At 48.2% G+C, this 12,118-nt stretch overlaps 1 protein-coding gene across 7 annotated transcripts in view; it reads right to left on the bottom strand.

Annotated features, from left to right (window-relative positions):
* The window catches only part of FAM110B (family with sequence similarity 110 member B), a 129,346-nt gene that overhangs the window by 48,469 nt on the left and 68,759 nt on the right, over positions 1-12,118 (bottom strand). For all 7 annotated transcript variants that reach the window (XR_009536457.1, XM_060128064.1, XM_060128063.1 and 4 more), the window contains one exon: positions 7,804-7,892. The gene's annotated coding sequence lies outside the window, so the exon portion shown is untranslated. The remainder of the gene's footprint in view (positions 1-7,803; positions 7,893-12,118) is intronic.

Genomic DNA, 12,118 nt, shown 5'->3' with positions numbered 1-12,118 from the left:
CTCCACAATCTCCTACTTGTGCCATATCACGTGCACCCTTACCCTCTGGAGCTGTCCGTCCGTTACCACGCCAGTGTCTTCACTGGGAAATGCACAAGCCCCGAAATGCACTGTAGAGCATCACCCTCTGGTATTGACCTGGGAGGAGACTGGGAACTAAAGGAGGCGGTTTGTGAAGTATGTCACACATCACAGCAATAATGCACAAGCTGAAAACAGAAGTAGCGCTCTACGACGTATCCTCAGAAGCACACAGCCATCCTCCTTATGCATGAGGCTAAGTGCCAATAAAGTGGCTACGTATTAGTTTAAAATTTAAGAACACTTCACATAGCACTTCAGAACCGGGTTTCAATCGTCTTAAAAATAAGAGATCGATTGGATGCGAATGTCTAATTATCAAAAAGTGCTTTGAAACACAGTCGTTGTATTTAAGATTAATGAGATACACTGCAAACACACATAATGTCAAGTGTCACTAATAAAGTACAATGAGAAACCCTAAAATGCTGCAGATGTGGCATAAAATGTCTTCTTAATATCCTGGTTCTTAATCGGAACTCTAAAGTCACAGGTTAATAGAGTTTTTCTTAATTGTACTGAGCATCTCTTATTTGAATGCTTGGTGACCAAAGGGTGTTAAGAGTAAGAGGTTCTCTCCAAGGCTCTGAATGAGGCACCTGATTCTGGCTGGCCCTCCTGGAGGCCACTCAGATGAGCTGAACGTCCAGCTGTGAAGTGAGCCCAGTACACAGCTGATGGACACCAATGCTGCGCGTGCAAACCAGTGGCGCTCGAGGAATGCAGCGAGGAGTAAACAGCTCCACAAAAGCAGAATGCAGCACGTTGCATAATGGAGACAGGTCCTGGGCTGCTGGCCCTCTTAACGCCCGCGCGGCCATGTCCTGTATCCGCAAACGCTGCTGTCAGTGTATGTATGTATGTATGTATGTATGACAGCAGACGTGAAACCCACAACTGTCCTTTTCGCGTACAGGACGTCCTTCAGTCCTGTTAAAGCCCACAGACTGTTCTCAGGCCTCTGTCATGTTGGATTCTGTGCTGGATTCTAAAGACACAGAGTTAAAACATAATTCCTACCCTCATATCGCTTACAATCTACTAGAAACAGGCGCAGCAACTTCCCGTAACACAAACCAGACTAATTAGCGCCCCTTATGCCCTCAGAGAATGAAAAGAGGACGTGACTGCACGCATAGCCCGAAGGGACCACGAGTACACGGAATCTGTAAATTCTGAATAAACGCAGATTGAGGGATAAGAAGAGTCTCCACACAGGACAGGAAATCTGAACTGAGCCCCCCAACTGAGGGGGATTTTGATTGAGTTTCTACTTGTGCTTCTTGCTGTCAGTGGGTCTGTTCTACCTTCTGGAGGTGATGCTGTTACTTTCCTCTTGATTTTGTTAGTACATGTCTATTTAGATGTCACTCAATTATGGACATTTAAGAACTGACAACAGGGCTTCCCTGATGGCACAGTGGTTAAGAATCTGCCTGCCAATGCAGGGGACACAGGTTCAAGCCCTGGTCCCGGAAGATCCCACATGCCGCAGAGCAACTAAGCCTGCGTGCCACAACTACTGAGCCCACGTGCCACAACTACTGAAGCCGGTGTGCCTAGAGCCCATGCTCTGAAACAAGAGAAGCCACTGCAATGAGAAACCCGCGCACCGCAACGAAGAGTAGCCCCCACTCGCCGTAACCAGAGAAACCCGGTGCACAGCAACGAAGACCCAACGCAGCCAAAAATAAAAATAAATAAAATAAATAAATTTAAAAAAAGAAAAAAAAAAAAAAAGAACTGACAACAGCTTTCCAGTCTGGGTTGTTGAATAAAATTGTTATTTTTGTGGAGGGCTTCCCAGGTTGACAAACAGCTTCATCCCTGTCCAGTAACTTAATCAGTCCTCAGAACTCTGCTAATGTGGCAAAACACTCCACAGTTTCCTCTCGGATTTCAACTCCAGCCCACCTTCTCCTTGTGCTCCCTGTGGACGCCCGGGGTGGCTTGCGTAGTGCTGCTTGTTTATTCATTCTCTCAGACAACTGAGAGCCCGAGCAGTCTTTGCACTAAGGGAAAAATTTTACATCAACTTACCATGTAACTTGAGAATCATATAAACGCTTAAAGCAAAAAACAATTTCCAGACTACTTACAAATGTACCTAGTATGTACTGAATTGTGAAAAAATCTGAAGGAATGAAAGGTAAAAATTCTTGGATTTTGCTCAAAAGACTTTTTTTTTTTTTTTTTTGGCCACGCAGCATAGCTTGAGGGATCGTAGTTCCCCAAGACTTGTGTTTTAAAAGGAAAAAGTAACTTTTGAAATGGGCCTCAAAGGAACTCCCAGCCTCTGGGAGACAGGAATTGATAAGGAATTCCAGGCAAGGAAAAGCTCGTCCACTCTGATGAGACAGGTACGTGAAAAACAGGAGGAGACAAATGGATATTTGTGTTTTGGGGTTTTTTTTTGTTTGGGGGTTTAATTTTGGCGGGGCGGGGCCTGCTGCATGGCATGTGGGATCTTAGTTCCCCAACCAGGGATGGAACCCGTGTCCCCTGCAGTGGAAGCTCGGAGTCCTAACCACTGGACCACCAGGGAAGTCCCTGGATACTGCCTGGATGAGGGTGAGGATCCCAGTTGAGAGGTGGCTTTAACTGCCAGGCTCTGGAATTTAAATCTGACCCATAGGTAACTGACCCATAGGTAACTGGGAGGAAGCAGGATTTTGGAGCAGGGAAGTAACAAGATGGAAACAGTGCTTGCAAAAGACTTTTCTGCTTACCAAGTGGACTGGTCTGAGAGCAAAGAGTAAGGCAGGCCCGCGAACAGATGGCGAAGTCAGGAATGGAGCTGTCTGGTGACAAAGAGATGCCAGTGCCGATGCACGGGGCACACGGAGGGTCCGCCAAGCTTGACGCCTATACAGGCACGTGGGCTACAGAACCAGGAGTCACGCCATGGGGCGGCCTTCCAGAGGAAGGTCCTTCCGCTGACCGTCCTGGTCAAAGCTGCCTCTCTTTGACCTAGGATGATGCAGAGCTCAGCTCTAAGTGTGTCCTACAGAGAATCAGACCCACAAGACTCAAGTAACAGCAAGAGATCAATATTTCTGGTCACCGATGGGCCAGTGCCCCGTGAAGCATGTCCAAACACCGCCCAAAGACCAGGGGCAGAGAAAGCGGCTTCTCCCCCTCAGCTGAACAGGAGGAATTTCCCCAAGAAGAAGCGCAGATTAGGAGGATTCTCAGGTTTCTGTTGCATCTATGAACACAGGTATGTAACAAAATAACAGAAGTGAACATGGAACATACTTTTATCCTGGGGTCTTTGTAATGTTCAGGCCGCTATAGCAAAACGCCACAGACTAGGTGGCTTAGGAACAACAGACGACGTTTATTTTCCACAATTTTGGAGGCTGGACGTCCAAGGTCACGGTGCCGGCACGGTCGTGTTCTGGTGAAGGCTCCCCTCTGGGCTGCAGACTCCCTGCCCCCACCTCACGTGGCGGAAGGGGTAAGGCATCTCCCCGGAGCCTCTTCCGTAAAGGGCGCTAATCCCTTCCATTCATGAGAGCGCCACCCTCAGGACTTCAGCACCTACCAGAGGCCCCATCTCCTAATTACCTCCCCATTGGCCACCAGGAGTTCAACATATGAATTTGGGCGGGGGACACACACACTGAGACCACAGCACTGGGCTGTCGTGCGTGGACCAGCGTGGAGAGGACACTCCATGTTTCTGAACTTTGCTGCGTATTCAGAACGCATAAACGCTTTCTCAATCCGCAGGGATGCAGCAGACACGGTGCAGGCTGGAGAATGAATGTGAAGGTCTAATCCCTCAGTAGGCGTCCTCCTCTCTCTCTAATGGGCATGCTCTTATGGGCCCTCAACCAACTTTCCTGTTGCATTTATGACCCCATCACTATAAAGAAATCAACTGGTGTGAAAGGTCTGGGGTCTTACAGAAGAGGGGGACCTGGGTTCTACACCCAGTGTGTGTCTGGTCACATGGCTGCCCTTTATATGAGGTTAACCTCTTTGATTCTCGTACCCCTGTCTACACCATGAAGACTCTACACCTTCTCTGCAGGCATGTGGTGCTTCCAGCAGTGGGGTCCCAGAGCAGGTCTTCCACAGACGACGGCCTTAACCTTTCTGCTGGTCTTTGTAAAAACGCAATGCCTCCACTGACAATGAACTGACTGAAAGTGTAACAGCCATTAATAATGAACAACAACAAACTACGCACACACAGCAACCCACAGAATCTGTCTTTCATTCGATTTCAAAAAACAGCATTTTAAATACGCCAAATAACTTAAACGGTAGTTTAGTCATTTAAATTGTAATCAACAGTGGCTTCTTGAACCTCATAATACATGTGTGTTAAATCCTCACAAATAGAATCTGCATACAGGGGTGTTTATTTTATTTTATTTTTTTAATTATTTTTTTTGAAGATTTTCTGATGTGGACCATTTTTAAAGTCTTTATTGAGTTTGTTACAATATTGCTTCTGTTTTTTCTTTTGCTTTATTTTGGCCCCGAGCCTTGTGGGATCTTAGCTCCCCAACCAGGGATCGAAGCCGCACCCCCTGCATTGGAAGGCGAAGTCTTAATCACTGGACCACCAGGGAAGTCCCGTGGGGAGGGGTATTTATTTTAGAGAGGGAAATATCCTTATATCTATCCTTCCAGAAGCCTATAGGATCTCTGTGAACAAGGGGAATAAAACAACTGAAATCCCAGCTGCTTTTCCCCAAGGATGCCCCCTCCCCTCCCTCTTCTTTTTTAAAAGGCAGTGAGCCCGGTCAGGGGGTCTCGGCAGCGGCCTGCCCTCCCCGGCCCCAGGAGACCTGCTCAAGGTCAGCCGAGCCGGCCTCGGGGAGTCACCTGACGGTTCTGGTGGAACCTGAGCTCTGAGTCACTCGCTTGGCAAAGAACTGATGTGGCAAAAGGCAGAAGTCAGAGATGCTGGCGTGAAAGGCAGATGAGTCATGAAACAGATCCCTCGCTGCGGAGGACCAGCTTCAGGAAACACTGAGATGGAGAAAAGGTGTTTGTGGCAAGCTAGCAGGTGGGCTTGGTCAGGACCATTTAACACACAAACAAGACTGCAAGGCTGCTTTTGATCCCAGCAATCTCACGTTCCCAGCGCTCACACTCTAAAAGAACAAAACTCCATCCCAGAGAAGTTTTGAAAATGGCAACTTTCCGGGAGAAACTGACTTTATCAATTATTTCAGTTTGATGAAGATAATGAGCAACTAAAAACAAGGGAAACATTGTAACTTACTTCCTGAAACTGCAATCACCTGAATAATGCACAGAGGTTGGTGGTTGTGTGTCCCTTGAAAGGTGACTTACATGTACATTACATAGGACGACTGAGGTTCTAGGTTGAAACAACTCCAAAGTCTGGTTCAAAGCGCATTACGAGGTCGTTTTGTGCCTGTATTTCCTCTTTTAGTCCCCTAGAAGGGGTCACTTTTTAAAAAAGGCCCATCTTATACTTTTAAAACATAATAACCTTAAATACACGTATTGAGGAGTGGTGAAAAATGTTGATGGTGATTAATAATACATATCCTTTATAAGGCGACTTATCTGTCATTTATAAACTCAGAAAAGAACAAGTTTTAAAGAACTTTAAATGTGAAAATAGCCTAAAACAATGGAAAACGTTTGGATAACAAGACAAAAGCTATGCTTTTCACAACCATCTTTAGAGCACCTTTTTGTTTGTTTCTATCTTCTTTAGGGGAAACTGGTATAAAAACGATTTAAAGTAACCAGCACAGAGACCTGGCATTACTTGGGAATCAGACACAGGAGCCCCGATTTAGAGTCTACGTAACCCAGGTGACACTGTGTTAATGAGTGACAGGGCTGAATCCTTTCTAATCTTCCTGACGCAGGGCCTGTGGCCAAATAATAATATTGACAAAGCTCAGGACGATTATGCCTGTGAAGGTAACCCACTATCTGATCCGGGAGGGAGGAAGGAAGGAGGGGCCCCCGCTTCTCCAGGCCTACCCTCTCCCCGGCACGTGCTGTGGCTGTGTCATGTGACCTTGCCCAAACCCCTAGGAGCGTGTTGGTATTCTTACTTGGCACGTGGGAAACTGAGGCTTAGAGGTGAAGTCCACTGGCAGGGTTAGGACGCAGCGGAGCTGGGTATACACCCAGGTCTACTCAACACTGCAGTTCTTTCCTGGCCACTAGGGCTGCCAATTCACCTGCTAGCAGGAGCCAGCTGGGCGGGAGGAGGGGCGCAGGGCATCCCGAGAGGGAACAAGAGGCCCCTGATTGCTGGGGACTTGTCCTGCTTTTAGCACTTGGAAGTCCCACGTTCCAGAAAACCTCTCACTTGTGGGCAAATCGAGATGGGTGGGCTCCTAGAACGAGCAGAGTGGGGAAGACAGGCCCTGGTGGAGAAGACCCCCATTAAGCCCACCTGTGTGGAGGTGCAATTCTACGAGCTGGGGGCTGGGGATGGGAGATGCTGAGTTCCCTCCAGCCAAGAGGAGCCCAAGGCTTTCATATCAGGACTTCTTATATCTGTGGTAAGGGAACACGGTGAGAAGACTGACGGATTTCAGCGTGTCTCGCTGATACGTGCTGTTGGCTTTTTCTTCAATCCCTCTTTCCACAGATGGCAGAATTCCACCTGGTAGAGGCTGATTCTTATTTGTCAGCCTAAGTTAGATGCTAGGATTCCAGGAGACCCACACCGTCTACCCAACAAAGTTCTGCATGACGGAACGACAAACAGCTATAAAATGCCCGGCGTGCTATCCAGGTAATGGTACGTTACATATGGATGCTGGAAGAGAGGCTCGAGGATAGCTGCCAATCAAACCAAAGCACGTGGTCACTCGGGAACATGGGCGCCGAGGCTAAGATTTGGTGACCTCACAAGGGCTGCTCTTTACCACGTGTCAGGCCCTTGCACACGTGAGTTAACTGGAGAGCTAGCTGTCTGTCCATTTCCTAAACATTCTCAACTTCCTCATTTGCTGACACTGAGCTCTCAGCCCCTCTGTCAAAGGGGAGGAACCATCTGGACCTTGACCACCGCTCATCTACTTCCTCAGCTCCTTCATGGGAAGATGGGTCTGGCTAAAGGATGTCTCCAGGCTCGCCATCAGGAAGGAATCCGGTGGCGTGGACGTGGGACAAAGCACCCAGCAACGTCCTTTACGGACACACACACTCCCACATCTGCTGACTGTCCTTCAACACCTGCCCCACTCTCTTGGTCTGTCCCCTGGCTGACATCTAGGTTCTGCCCTCCTGACAGGACCTCCCTAGGGAGGCCATCCTGCAAACATCTCTGTGCCCCAGGCTCCCAGGCATTTGCTGTTGTCCCCACAGCATTAGGGCTGCCAGAAAACACCACCTCACTCCCCAAGCACAGACAGTGGACTTCGCACTGGAGTGTAAAATCGTTCATTTTTTGGATACTGTTTTCGAATCCATGCTGTTTTCTAGATACCAGGGAGATTACGAGTAAATATTATACAGCCCTTAAAAGACCAGAACTGCTGGGAGACATGCAGGCAACATAACACGGAAACCCCTGGGGAAGGAAATCATCGTCACTGTTAGTTTGGCCCTGCAGGCCCTCAAAGGTGGGACTCCTCTTTTTTTTGCCAGATAGCAAAATATCTGAAACCTCAGCCTCTTTGTCTTAGTGTAATATGACAGAGGTTTTCAGAGAGAATCAATACCTTCTGCTCAGAATGGATCAAAGCAAAGCAACACACTTACTTGAAAGAGGACTGAGTATTTTACGGATTGCTGGCAGAAGTCACAGGGAATCCTCCCTCTCTTAAAGTACTCTCTGCTGCGCGAAATATCTAAAAACAGAGAAAAGAAAAGATCGCCATTGCTTTTTTACTTGACAAAAATAGGCAGGCTATTAAATATTTACAACAACAGAAAATGAAAATTCTTTTAAAAATTGGTCAATAAATTTAAAAAACAGATAATGAACACGGAGGTAAACCAAACTGTGTTAGTTTTTACATACACATTTCAGCTAGAAGCTAAGTGTTTTGTTCACCTTGACTAGTTTTTGAAGGAGACATTTAACCGCAGATAGCAAGTATAAAGATAGAAGAATGTCAACACCAAGTTGTGGGAGGTCATACAAACGAAGGCTGACAGGGCGTCATCTCATCCTCAGAACTGCTGCTCTACACACGGGAGTCCGCGTGTGTGCAGGGAGTGACAGGCTGTCAGAGTCTCAAAGGGCCTTAGAGCCCACCTGGGACAAACCCCACTTCAGTCCACTACACAGAGCCCACTCAGGGCGAGGGCTCAGCACAGACCACCCAGCTGGCTGGGGCAGAGCTCCTGACTGCCACAGGGGCACCCTTCACAGCACTGCAGCCTGCCACGCCTGTAGCCATTCATTCATTCATTCATTCACTCTCCAGGACTGACTGGGCACTTCCTATGGACCAAGTTCTATTCTAGGCTCTGGGGGTTAAGACCAAGTCTCTGACCTCCAGAGAGGGGAGACTAAATAACAACAGATACTGTCTTAGACGGTCCCACTGCAATGGCAGTTGGGGACACTTGAGCATAATCCCGAAAGCACTGAGGGAACAAGCCTGGGGTCTACTGGGGGAAGCACCCTCCGAGCAAGGGGGCAGCCGGGGCCCCGAGCAGGGGGAGCAAGGAGGCCGATGTGGCTGAAGCGGGGGCCCTGCGGACACGCAGGAAGGCGGCTGAGTCTGTGGCCATGGATGAACCAACCGATGGAATGCAGGCAACAGGGGGGCTAACGGAGGGCAGAACCTTGGAGAACATCTGTTTAAAAGGGGGGCAGAAAAGGCAGCTGGGAAGGAACAGCCAGGGATGGGAAGCCAGCAGGGTTGGCTGCCGGCTCTGCGAGCAGCTCTGACGGAGAATACTTCCAGCTCAGCGAGGAGGGCGGGGTAAGGACAGAGGGAAAGACAGAGGCTGCTCTTCTGATGGGCTGTGCAAACGTCGGTGTGCAAGCCTGACAGGGCAGAACACTAGAGCATCTGGAGGGTGTTCTGACTGCAGGCCCCAAAGTATCGGAAATGCAGGGCCTGGTTCCATGTAGACATTTTCCTGGCGGCAAGAGCTAACGCAAGTGTGTGACCCTTAAGGGGGACTTCCCCTCCAAATCTGGCAAGATTGAAAATCTGTCTAAATTCCATCAAATGTATAAGGAGAGCAGAAGGCCTTAATCATAGGAAGGTCAAATGCAAGTGTTATATTCCAAGCCCAGAATTTACAAGCTTGTCTTTAATGAGCACATACAAAATAAATGACTGAAATAAATAAAAGAGCTAATTAAATAAATAAAACAGTCAACCGGCATCCCATCGCAAATGATAACTCCTGGCAATGCAAGCAGTTCTAAAAGCAATCCCTAAATTACTTAAGAGTACAACAGTGAGGAAGGTGTTTTGTGATGCCTTTAAGATGCATCTTTAAATTACTGGATGCATTTAAAAATTTTTTTCGAATCCCACGTGATATAAATCTATTGCAATAAAAATACTTCCAGGCAGGGCTTCCCTGGTGGCGCAGTGGTTGAGAGCCCGCCTGCCGATGCAGGGGACATGGGTTCGTGCCCCGGTCCGGGAAGATCCCACATGCCGCGGAGCGGCTGGTCCCATGAGCCATGGCCGCTGAGCCTGCGCGTCCGGAGCCTGTGCTCCGCAACGGGAGAGGCCACAACAGTGAGAGGCCTGCGTACCGCAAAAAAAAAAAACCAAAAAAAAAACCCCAAAACTTCCAGGCAGCAATCTAGTGTGCATTCTGAGGAGGGTTGGGAGGAGAAAGAAAAGACACGACAGTTCCTGTTTATGACATTTACTATTACAGGTCACACATACGGCAACAGGGAGACTGAAAGTCCCTATCAAAGAGGAACCAGGTCTGTGGCCCACGCTGACTCCTACTTGACACTAAGAGCGGTGCTTGTGGTGCAAAAACGTTCTAGATCAAGCACTACTGCCCTTGCCCTGAAGTCTTCACACCGCACCCCTGGTCACTCCTCCTCAGGATCCCCAAGCTGGCCGCCTCCCTCTGCTCCCTGCACCCCATTATTATTTATCTCACGGCCTCTCCTCCACAGTCTGCCACTGCCTGCTGAGAGGGCTGCGCCTTCTCTCCTTTTTTAAGGCTTAGCACAGAACCTAGCACATGGTAGGTGCCCGTAATTACAGAATGAATAACGAAAGAAAGACTAGACACACTTAGATGAGGCCTAACGGCTCCTCAGACATTTTTCCAACCCAGGCAGGTTCTGGAGGATCGACCCTGAAATACTTATCAGTTGGGAATGACAGGCCTCCCTCACTGCTTTTGATGCCACAGATGCCAGGGGACCAGCCAGAGAGCCGCCAGCGGGCGCCACCTGGCAACTCTTCACCGCATGCCCTGGACTGCCCCCCACTCCTTCCTTTTTACTGGAACTTTCAGGCCCTGTGCAGCCCAGTTGCTTTGTGGCACATCATATTCTACGTGGAAGGACTTTTCCTTTTTAAACTGATTATCATTTTTCCTGCTGTCATTATCAGCCCCTAGAAGAAAAAGTGAGAAAGTATCTCTTATAGCAGACAGTGTTTTAATTTTAAAATAGTATACGCTTTATGCTCTAGCTCATGCTAATAGACCTATTTTTGATTGGTCAGAAATGTCACTCATCCATGAAGAGTTATGGAATTATAAGGATGAGAGAGAACAAAATTTTAAGTGCCCAAGACATTTGTTTTTACTTTCTTATCTCAGAAATACATAAAGATTCGTGTAGTTAAAAAAAAATGTTAAGATGTGACTCATCTGAAGATAAAAGTGCAGATTTTGTTACTTTGCAAAAACATAAATAACATTTTACTTAGTGCTATTAGAAAAAGGCCCCTTTAGTGTATGTTAAAAGGCCCTCCGGGATATCATAGTAAATTACTACACAGTATTCACACACGGTTATATTTATATTTACCTCTGTAAGAAGTTCCTTCTAGACACAGAAAGTCTTTTAAGATCCAACCCTGACAGTCAGCATCGGCCAGAACCACTTCCCACGGCTTCCCGTGACACACAGCTGAACAACGATGCTTGTAGGGGAGAGTCACACAGCTTGCGTTTGAACAATAATTTACTTTTTTTTTTTTTTTTTTTTTGCGGTATGCGGGCCTCTCACTGTTGTGGCCTCTCCCGCTGCAGAGCACAGGCTCTGGACGCGCAGGCTCAGCGGCCATGGCTCACGGGCCCAGCCGCTCCACGGCACGTGGGATCTTCCCGGACCGGAGCACGAACCCGTGTCCCGTGCCTCGGCAGGCGGACTCTCAACCACTGCGCCACCAGGGAAGCCCAATAATTTACTTTTAAGGCAGCCGACTTCTTAGAATGTTCTAAGACCAGGGTAATTTAGGAAGCGTTTCACGAGATTAAGAAAAGGGAGAGGGACAGACAACGATGGGATTGCATCTGTTTATTCTTCCCCAAGTGAGGGTCTAAGCCCGTCTGTGGATAGGAGGTTATTTTCCACGTCTGCACAGGGAGCACCTCAGGCAGAGAATGAAGAGGCAGGAGGGCTCCGGGCACATGACGAAGAGCAAAGCCCAGAACTGAGCTGCGCCCTCCGCCCCTCACCACGCAACCTTGTGAAATGTGACGGGGGTGTGGTTTGCATCATCGGGGCGTCCAAAGAGGAAGTCAGTGCCCCCCGCAGGGTGACCCCTCCAGTGCCCATTTCACCAGACGCAGCATCTCAAAACCCAGATGCCGGATGACAATGAACCACACTCAACTTTCTTATTACAGGCGACACCCTATCACAGTAAAGGACAAACTTTCAGAATATTCCTTGTTCTTTTCTTCAAACTGTTGTTTGGGAGAAACAGTACACCCCAGGAATGGACGAGGGAGGGAATTCGCAGGGGCTGAGGGTGTGGATGGGGAGGGAAGCACAGTTAGGGTTCTGAAGTTTTCCTCGATCAAAGAACACGACGAACCCCTTGAACCCGATTATAGCTTCAAATCAAAGCAGCTACTTTAAGCAAATTCTGAAATGGCAATGTCTGGCTTTTCAGGAGCA

The sequence above is a fragment of the Lagenorhynchus albirostris genome, chromosome 17, assembly GCF_949774975.1.
Source record: "Lagenorhynchus albirostris chromosome 17, mLagAlb1.1, whole genome shotgun sequence".
Taxonomy (NCBI): Eukaryota; Metazoa; Chordata; class Mammalia; order Artiodactyla; family Delphinidae; genus Lagenorhynchus; species Lagenorhynchus albirostris.
This window is presented reverse-complemented; position numbering and strand designations above follow the sequence as displayed.